The sequence below is a fragment of the Grammomys surdaster genome, unplaced genomic scaffold (genome assembly GCF_004785775.1).
Source record: "Grammomys surdaster isolate TR1022 unplaced genomic scaffold, NIH_TR_1.0 185, whole genome shotgun sequence".
Taxonomy (NCBI): domain Eukaryota; kingdom Metazoa; phylum Chordata; class Mammalia; order Rodentia; family Muridae; genus Grammomys; species Grammomys surdaster.
This window is the reverse complement of record NW_021604630.1, coordinates 12,427,434-12,438,481: the sequence shown is the minus strand read 5'-3', so window position 1 is coordinate 12,438,481 and position 11,048 is coordinate 12,427,434.

Sequence of the window (11,048 nt, the reverse complement as noted above, 5' to 3'; positions counted from 1 at the left end):
TAACACTGATCACAAACTGGATACACTTATCTCTTGTGCCCCTGGAGAGATAGTATGACCCAGTGTCCTTTGGAGTCAACTGGTACCTTGCCCATGTGACCTGACTCTGGACAGCAGGATGTCAGAAGCAGTGGCACATGCTTCCTTCCTCCCTCCCTCCCTCCCTCCCTCCCTCCCTCCCTCCCCCCCTCTCTCCCTCCCTCCTTCCCTGTTTCTCTAACTCCTGAACACAGAGTAAGTAAAGAGAAAAGACTTTATGGATCCACAAATGTCCACATGGAAGACTCTCTCCTGAATGCTGAATCTTACCATGATATAACAGTTGGAATCTGGAAGTTGTTTAATGTAACACTTTGTATCCCACATGTCTGCCACATGTGAGTGTCAGATATGTATTTACCATCACACACAGACTCTCTATTGCACAGGCCTCTCTTTGTTCCTATGTTGTGGATTTGGTCTAATGCTACTTATGTTAATTTGGTCCCCCAAATTACATGGGAATCTGCATATCTGCACCTGAGACACTGAGGGACCGTGTCCCCAGTTGGTTTTGATTGGTAAATGATGCCAGTGGCCAATGACTAGGCAGGGAGACAGAGGCGTAACCTTAGGATTCCGGGGCAAGGGACTGAGGGAGGGAGAAAGGTATAGCAGCCATGCAAGGAAAGGAGTAAGGACCAGGCCTGAGAGGTGCAAAAGAGAAAGCATAGCAATCCTGGAAGAGGCAGGGAAGAGCTGCCCTAGCTCCCGCCTCCCAACTGGGTCTAGAGCAGCAAAGATGGGATAGAGAGTTTAGTAAGTTATAACTCAGGAATATCAGAGGGGGAGGTGTTAGCTACGTTGAGATCGGGAGTGGACCAGCCATTCATTGAGCTGTTTAAGGCATATTAAAATATAAGGCCGTGTGTGTGTGTGTGTGTGTGTGTGTGTGTATGTGCCTTTCATTCGAGAACCCAGAACATTGGGATGGGTGGCGAGGAATGTGCACTACCACCACCAGGACAATTTGAGTAGAGAGTAATTGGCAAACTGCAACATACATTCCTATAGGTCTCCTGTCCTGAAACTCCACCCTTCTACGTCTCTACATCTTTACGCATTAAGATACAGGGGTGACAGAGCACAAATCCCACTTCTATGAAGCTCTGTTTCTTGTTATAGATGAAAGGATCCTGTCCCCTCTGAATTGCCTCAGAGCTCTACTCTCATCGGATCCCCAGCACTTACTAGTACTCAATAGTAATTATTCAATGAAGGAATGGGGTGCACTTATTCTTTCTACAGGTTAGATACCTCCTTTGTGTGAGGTTGTGTGAGGGATCGGGTTACAATCATCTTCATATTTCCTTGTGATGGCTACAGAACAACCTGTTCTCTGAAGCACTGTGGAATGAATGGGTAAATTGCTGTTCAGGATGATGAAGAGGCATGACTTATTTACTTCTTAATGTAGATTGGGTATTCATCAGAGCCCCCTAAGTATTTAAGAACTATGGTAAATGTGTCATTGAACATGACCTACACTCTTCTACTGAAGCTTCATACCTTGTGTGAGTCTCAGTTACCCGAAGGCCTTGGTGCTCTGGAGCAGGAGGAGGTACAGCTGGCCTGAGCTATTTCTGTCGAATTGATGTATTTACAGAAGGGATGGTAACGATTCAGCTGCTATAAATCAAGGCCAGTGCATTATTTCAGGAAAGACAGGCTTTTAAGAGTCTCTCCCCTCATGCTTTCTAAATCAGTCACAAATTCATGCTTGTGTGTAGGTGGGAAAATGAGATGTAATTGCTTTGGGGGAGAAATTAGGGAGCTGGGAATGGGTGGTGCCAAAACTCTTACAACCTATCACTAATCAGCACTATAAAAAAACAAAAATAGAACATAGCCGTTTTGTGATTACACAACCAGGAAATATGAATCATGGGAAAATGTCCAATGGTAAAAGTGACACGGAGTTACACACTGAGAATATGGTCAACACCCAACGTGCAAACACAGTTTCATTCGGGAAAATACTCCTATGTATTAAAAATGCTCACCATCAGCAAACACACAGCATATATCTTTAATCTCAGCATTTGGGAGGTGGAGCTAGGAAGCACAGGAGTGAGAAGCTACCTAGTGTGCTTCTGTGTGTACTACATAGTAAGCCTATGTAAGACACAAAACCAAAACATGAAGCCAGCCTACAAAACAAAAAAGAATATGCTCCCTTTGGCTGTTATTGTGGATAACCTCAAATCATGTCCCGAAATATAAAAATATATTAGTGTCCAACATTACAAAGGTAGGAAAATGATACTTTTGAGCTTAATTGTACAATGAATTTTAGGTATTTTTCTTTTTAATTTCAAACGCCAAGAAAGAGACACAGAAAAATGTAAATAGTTACAATTCATTTCTGACTCTGCTATTCTCTGGTTTTAGGAGCAAATGTGATAGGGGATTCTATATTTCCTCTAGACTTCAATTGTGAACTGTGTACTTGTCCCTATAAACATGATGCGCTCACACAAGCACCATCATATGATATATCACTTGTTATTTATTCAGCAGCTACATTCTGAAAACTATCTGCTTCTCTGACACTCAACACAGGGATTTACTACATTTTCTAAGGTTTATTTATTTTTTGTTATTTTATGTGTATAATGTTTGTCTGTATATATGTCTGTGCACTACATAGGTGCAGTACCCACAGATGCCAGAAGAGGGTACTGGATCTCCTGAAACTGGAGTTAGAGATGGATTGCCATGTGGGTGCTGGGAACTGAATCCTGGTCCTCTGCAAGAGCAATAAGCACTCTTAACCACTGAACCATCTCTCCAGCCCTTAGTACCTTTTCTATAACCGGAGACAGACATTATGTTGGCTGTTTTATTATAAATTGCCATAGTTTAAAAAAATCAATGCGTATGTGTGTCATGCACATGCATGGTTGTTCTTCAGGTTAGAAACTGAAAAATGAGATAGCTGTTTGAAAAGATATTTATAGCTTTTTTTTTTTTTAATTGAGGAATGTTTCTCAGTGATTGACATGGGTACTTTCTTGTCACTGTGATAAAATATCCCGACGGAAGAAACTTCAGGAAGAAAGGGTTTGTTTTGGCTTCTGATTCTAGAGGGACATAATCCATCCTGCAACAGGCAGGGAAGCAGGAGCCTGGCTCATCACTTTGCAAACACGCTCAGAAAGCAAAGAGAGAGCAGGACGTGGGACCAGACTGTAAATCCTCAAAGCTCCCGTCCAGGAACCCACTCCCTCTAGCAAGGCTCTATTACCTAATGGTGTCACAACCTTCCCAAACAGTAGTACCAGCTGGAGACCAGTTTCTAAGCATGCAATTCCTTGGGGGACATTTCACATTCAAACATCAACAGTGGTCCTTTAGACCAGTGTTTCTCAACCTTCCTAATGCTGAGACTCTTCAATACAGTTCCTCGTGTTGGGGTGATCACCTTGCCCCCCCAACCATAAACCTATTTTTGTTGCTACTTCATAATTGTAATTTTGTTACTGTTATGAATCACAATGTAAATATCAAATACGATATATAACTCCCATGAAAGGGTTGTTTGACACCCCCCCTCCCAGAGTCATGACCCACAGGATGAGAACCACTGCTCTAGAGGAACTCTATCAATTCCTTACCCAAAATCTGAAGCATTAAGAGTGCCCCACATTCAGCTCTGAACATCTTTGCCATTCATTTTTGCCAGCCTCCTGGTAACAAAATTCTCATTTTTCTTTTATTTGCACTTGCCCAGTTGGGGCAAGTTTTGCCAGTTGTATTTCTTTTGTGAATTGCTTATTCTTATTCTATTCATTTCCTAGGACTGGATTCACTTTCTTTTCCTTATTGACTTGTGAGACACTATTAATAGATTCTGGTAACCCATTGTTTTTAATGAAACAGTGTTTCATTTCATTTTAGCTACCCTGTTTCACTTTTATGTCTTTTGTTATATTACAGCTCCCATTTTTCAGATCATCAAAGTCTACTAGTCTTTTGTATCGTGGCTTGGGCAGTGTACAGTTTGTTCTTTTTCCATGTTTATAAAAAGACTTGCCTGGCTATTTAAAATAGTCAAAAATACAATTAGCTTAGGTGGCTATCAACAAATGAATGGATAAAGAAAGTTCTGGACATATTGAGTAGAAACAAATAAAAAAAATATTTTTGATTTGTAGTTGGTTGAACTTGAACCCAGACTCATGGATATGGGAAGCCAACTAAGAAAAAAATTGCCCTTGCACAAATCTGTAATCGGAACACGAAAGGATGCCTTGATAGCTTTCTTGAATGTGTCTTCTTTCTCTGTTACTGCACTCCAGTGTCCACAGGTGCAGCGGGGCTGAAGAGCCTGCTCAGGGGTGAAGAGCACTTGGCGTGAGTTTGGATCCGTATAACAGGAAGGCGGTCTCACAGATGTCTGTAACTGCAGCATTGAGGGAACTGGAAGACAGGAGGACTGCTGGGGCTGCCAGCCTCACCTCCCCGTCAAACAACATAACAAGGCTGAAAGTGACGGAGGCTCCCAACATGGTCCTCTAGACTCTAGATGTAAGCATATACCACGCCACACACACATACATATAGACTGACACACGGAAGGAGCGATAATCTCCCAGAGATTCAATCAAATGTCGAATCTGAACATTTATCAGTAAAATTTGGCAGCCAGCCCAGACTGGTCCCAATCTTGCAGTCCTTCTGCCTCACTCTGAGTACAGGATTCCAAGAGTGAACCCACTTATCTGGTAACATGACACATTGGCTCTTTGGCATGAGGCTGCTCCCCGAGCTATGGTGATCTTCCAGACATAAGTAGAACCATTAAGCAGATTCAAGGCTCTACAATCAACAACGTCACTGGTGCCATCAGAAAATGCAAAAACTTAAATTTTACTTTTAAGCAAATTAAACTGTTAGTTTTCTCATTGGAAAACGGGCTCTTTTTTTTTTTTTTTTTTTTTTTTTTGGTTTTTTCAAGATAGGGTTTCTCTGTATAGTCCTGGCTGTCCTAGAACTCACTCTGTAGACCGGGCTGGCCTCAAACTCAGAAATCCACCTGCCTCTACCTCCCAAGTGCTGGGATTAAAGGTGTGCGCCACCACCGCCTGGCTTGAAAATGGGCTCTTTTTAATCTGTTTTAAAGGAAATATCTGCAAAGTACACAATGTTGAATACCAAGAATTTTCTGTCACTTGGTTCTTTATCTTTTTTTTAATTTTAAGTAAAAAAATAAATTACCCAAAACAAAATTATCCAAACTTGGAATGTATTCATTGAATTGAAATGAATTTAAAAGTTACTTGCCAAACAAAACATCAGAAAAAAAAAAAAGGAGCAGTAAATTACCAACCTATGACTTAACAGAGCTTTTGGAGATCAGGATTAAGAACAAGGAACTGCACACCCAAGCTATATTTACTCTACTTCTGGTACCTACATTTTTTTTTTATCACACATTTTGAATCACCCTGATGGACTGAGTGGTCAGTTTATTGACAATTATAGATTGAGCACCTGTGCCAAACACTGTTGTTCTTGGTCCTAAGTATAATGAAACCAAGTTGTGAGGCTTATTTTTTTATAAAATGGTAAACATTTAAACAGATGCACAGCATTCCACGTCTTACATGTGCTGTGAAGTAAAGCAAAGCAGATACACGTGGTGCAGTGAGACTAGCTGTAGGGGAGTAGAAGAGAGGGGAAGGAGGGGAGAGGAGAGGAGGAGAAGTGATGAGAAGAAAGGGGAGGGAAGGGGAGAGGAGAGGAGGGGAAGGGAAGGGATTGGAGGAAAAGGGGAAGGGGAGGAGAGAGGGAAGGGAGAGGAGGAGAAGGGAGGGGAGAGGAGGAGAAGGGAAAGGAGAGGGGGGGAAGGGAAAGGAGGGCATTGAAGGAGAAGGGAGGAAAGGGGAGGGGAAGGGAGGAGAAGGGAGGAAAGGGGAGGGGAAGGGAGGAGAAGGGAGGAGAAGGGAGGGGAGGGAACGAAAGGGCACTCACCTTTGACTCTTCTTACTTGCACTGTTCCCTGAATCTGTCCACATGTCATCATCTCCTTCTCCCAAAACAGCCACCTTCCCCTGCCTGAGAGTAAGAAGGAGATGGGAGGGAGGGAATAACACTAGTGCCTGAAGATTTGAAATAAGGAGATGATTCAAAGAGGCCAAAAGCAGTCAGTGAGGTGGCATCGTCAAATTGAGACTTTTTAAAATGTTATTAAATCAAATCATAATATTTACTTATTCACACAGGGGTTATAAACACAAAAAGGCAGGACGTGGGGAAGGGGATGACACTGGAGTGTGGGTGTTCAGAGGGAGTACAGATATCTTTCAGAACAGGGTATTGGCTGGGTGAAGTTTCAGAGGACAGGTCGCTATGACTCTGCCTATGATTCACTTGTCCTTATCTAAGTTGGTATTATCTGCCAAGGCTACCTATTTACAAGGTCTATGACTACTCAGGCTGCTAAACTTCCACAAAAGCTGCCTGTTTACAATAGCTTATAGCCATCTGTTTCAATGTTTTTCCACAGAGACCCAAGACTTGGTGTTAGTATACATGTATGACAGGCCTATTGCTGATTTTAGGCCTATGGCTGATTTTAGGCCTTCGGTGGGTAAGCAGGGCTGCCCCTGACATCTCCTCCCTTCTCTAAGTACAGAAGGGCTGTGGCAATTCTAATCTTGTGTACAAGAATTGGTTTTCAACCTCTCCATGATTGTCAACCCTACTTCCTCCCATCTTGGGATCATTAATTGGGTTGTTTTTGCTGATTTCTTTTGGTCCCTGGGCCTTAAATAAGCTGACTAACTTTGTGAACAACAGATAAATAATTTGGTAGCAAAACCTATTCAGATACATTATAATAAGTTAGCTATGGAGGACCACAAGACTCAAGATGAGGTTGTTACTCTATCCAGGGTGTTCCCAAAACCCATCTCCACCCAACCTAAAAGAGGGGACTTCCATCCTTAGACCAAGCAGAGAGGGGCCACCCAGAACTTCCTCTGACTGGTGATCTGAATTCTTGCTTAGGCTTCGAGGCTAAGCACTGCAAGGGAATATAAATAAAAGTTAAAAATATCTCTCTGGGTTCCCTGAGGGACAAACCTGACTGCATAGGGGTTGATGTCGAAAGTATCCCCTCTTCAGGAAAAAGACATTGGGATGGGTATGGCCCTCATGCCTCACTGGACAATGACAGGGGGACCGGAGCCATTACAAAATCGAGACATCTTACCTGTGGGGAGAAGGGGAAGACTGAGTTGGAATCCTGAGTTGTGGAGTCACAAGTGCATTGTGATGTTGACGTGGGAACTGCCATGTCAAGGGCCCCATAGCAAAGGCTCTCTCAGGGGACAGAGTTTGTGTTGAGAGCATGGAGAAAATGTCCATGATAGTCTCTTACCTCCACCCCAGCTCCTAAGACTGAGATTAGCTAAACCTGTCCTCCTGATCCAGCTGTACACCCCACACCCTGACTCCTTAGGTAATGAACCTGAATCTTTGTTCAGCTGTAGACAATACCCCCGCCTCTCTAGTCACCTCCATATAATAAATATTGCTGAACTTCCAGTGTGTTGAGCGTTCTCCGTCTTGAGAGCTCAGATCACTTGATCTAAGCTTTCCGTACATGCGTGTATCTGTCTGTCTGTTCTTCATTTTCTTACCACTCTAGTCAAGTCGGTTACCAAAAGCCCTCTGGAAAAGAGCCAAGGAAAACACCAGTAAGTGACTGAGGAAGTTGGGTTTACCACTGATGGCTGTGAAAGAGATCACAGCATGGAGAACCATCCAGTGAAGGGTGTGAGAAAGGATTATTCCAAGTTGGCTTGTACTGAGTGACTGTGGGAAAAGACAAGGACAGCCCTATTGTGGACTAGCTGTGTTATCAACTGATGCAGGTTCCCTTAACAGCAAACGAATACATGAGCTCACTCTCAAAGCATCCTTTCCTAAAGCCGTGGCTAAAATCTTTATGGGGAAAAAAGTTAAGTGGGCCCAGAAGTATCTGACTGTCATCATTACCAAGCAAGCTAACCAAGCCAAGTGATCTTTTAGGCTGTCTTTACTTCTTAAAGACCTTAAGCTGAGCATGCTCAGTTGTGTATATCCGAAATCAAGCATGCGCAGGAATGTGCCTATCATCCTATCGATATACATAGATTCCTTGAGAAAAAAAAAGTCCCCATGTTTCCCCTGCTCCAGGAAGGTCTTACTTTTTTTTTCAAAGAATCTATGTATACCGATGGATGATACATCTCTTATATTGCCGTTAATAGCTTATGCTGCCTGCAATAATTCTTTCTCTTCTTGTTTAGTTCTTGGATGTTTGAACTCTTATTGAGCTCAGTGCTGTCAGGAAGAAGGTATAATCCTATTTCTGGGTGACTTACACATCTTCCTATGCTCTGAGACTCTCGATGCCTCATTTCTATGGAATCCAAAGATTCAAGCCCCTCAAACCTCTGGCCTCGACAGCTAGAGTCCTCTTTGAACCAAGAGAGCCACTTTTCAAAAAGTTAATCCATTATGAATTTTCTTGAAATAAGGTTTTTCTGGGAGCGAATGAGTGGATCAAGATGGTTTATGGCACAAACATTTGGCAAATATGTCATGTTTTAAATCAAATAAACATTTTTGAAAAGATTCATTTATTTTTATTTTATTTATTTGGGTGTGAGTGTTGATAGTGTGCCAAAAAAAAAATGACCACCATACCCTCTTCTCCAATCCCTGATGTTTATGGCTGAAAACTGTTCCCCTACAGAAACCGCTCCTACTGAGATTAGGTAAACGTGTCCCTTCACCCAGCTGTATACTATAAACCCCGCCTTCTTGTGTATCCGTATGCAATAACCCCACCTCCTTGTTCAGCTGTATGCTCTAACCTTGCCTTCCTGTTTGGATGTTCTACTTGCGTGCATGCAACCCCATGCATGCAATGCAATACCCAGGGATACCAGAAGAGGGCGTCATATCCCCGCAACTGGAGTTACAGGCAGTTGGAAACTCTCTTGTGAGTACTGAGAATTGCATCCCATCCTCTGGGAAAGAAGTCAGTTCTTTTAACTGATGAGCTATCTCTCCAGTTCCTTATAAGCTTTTATTTTCCTTTAGAGGGTCTCTCCTGCAGGCTGAGCCTTTGGTTTCCTTTTCTTTGCTGAGATGACGCTGTGCAAGGCTTTTTTTTTTTTTTTCTTATCGCTTTCCCTCTGTTCCTGTCCTGTTCGTCTCTGTCTTCCCTAAGTAGAGCTAGGTATCCCAGTGTTCCCAGTACATACTTCACTTTTACCCAATGAAAGTCAGCAAACATCAGGCTCACAGGCATTCGGAATTTAGTCTCTGGGTAACTTCTGATGGGGTTGAGAAGACAAGCTGGGTCGCTTCTATCCTGTAACAAGTCTATGAAACCATTCATCTCCGTGGGTGTTTCGATGATTCTAGAAGGTCATTTGCGATCCGTGTGATACACAGTAATGGCTAGGGACCTCCCCTTCAGGTATCAATTCGTGGGACTTAAGCTTTCATATTTTAAAGATTTGTTTAGTTTTATTTTTATGTGTATGAGTGCATTGTTCAAATGTATGTCTGCCTGCCACATGCATGCCTGGTGGTTTCAGAAGTCAGAAGGGCATTGGATCCCTGGATCTGGAGTTACAGATGATAGTGAGCTGCCGTGTGGGTGGTGGGAATCCAACCTGGACCCTCTGGAAGACCAGGCAGAACATTTAACCGCGAGCCATCTCTCCAGCCTGGTTTTTATATACTATGTGTTAAAGACAAACATGGAAAGCAGACTGTTCACAGTTGGAGTCTGGTGTTCTTCCCGAGGAAGGGATATCCTCATTCCAATACTCTCTGTTCTCTCCCCACTCAGTTCAAATGGGCTCATATATGGGTTTTTATTTCTTATGCTGGTCACTGTGGGAGCTGAAGAGAAGGGAATAGGCACATGGGTCAATCACAGGGAAGACTTTAAAAGAAAAAAAAAATATATATATATATATATATATTTTTTCCTTTTCATAATCAGCTCCTATCTAATAGCTAGAAGATGGAAGGACTTAAATTTAATGTTCTAGCTTAAACTCAATGTTCCAGGAGCCTTCCAACCTGACAGCAGTGAAATATTTAAATCTATTAGTGTATGGTTCCCGGAATTTCAGAGTGAGGCCTCTGTCAGTGAGATGTAAGCTGAGATGCATTTGTCTCATCTGTCTAAGATGACAGAATGGAAGCAGATCACTGGAGGGACTCAGGCCAAGCATCAGACCCTTCTGTCAGGTCCTTATCCCTCAGATTTTAATTTATGACACTTGCACCACTTCCTTGCCAGCAGAGATGGAAGTTAACTGTTGATTCAAGAGATTGGCAGCTCTTGGCAGGGCTTGGCACATGGCAACCAGACACTGGAATGCATTTACAAATTAACCTTGCTACTCCATCTTCTCCCTGCCCCCTCCCATCTGGGAAAGATGTCATTAACAACCAACTTTTGGGGTGATACTCTAGAGCTACAGCTATATGGTATGGCTCCAAGAAGAAACTTTCAAGTTGCATCCAGTTGTCATTCTGCACACCTCTCTGCCCACCAGTAATTACCCTAGATGCATGATATATCAAAGCGCGCGCTCTCTCTCTCTCTCTCCAGACTTCTGCCTTGTTTGGCTTCCCAGGCTCCTGCTACTCAGTGTTAGTATTGTCTAAACTCCACCTCCACAGTTACCTGGCAGCAGCCAGGAACGCTCCTCCCCACAGTTACCTGGCAACAGCCAGATAGGCCTGCCCACTATAAAAGGGGCTGCTTGCCCCCTCCTCTCTCTCTTGTTCTCCCACACTCCGTTGATCCCTGCCTGCAGGCTCTCTGTCCCCTCTCCCCTCCCCACTTCCCTTCCCCCTCTCTCCACGTGGTCATGGCCAGCCTCCCTCTCTCTTCTCTCTTCTCTCTTCTCTCTTCTCTCTTCTTCTCTCCCCTCTCCCCTCTCCCCTCTCCTCCACTCTCCCCTCTCCCCTCTCCTCCCCTCTCC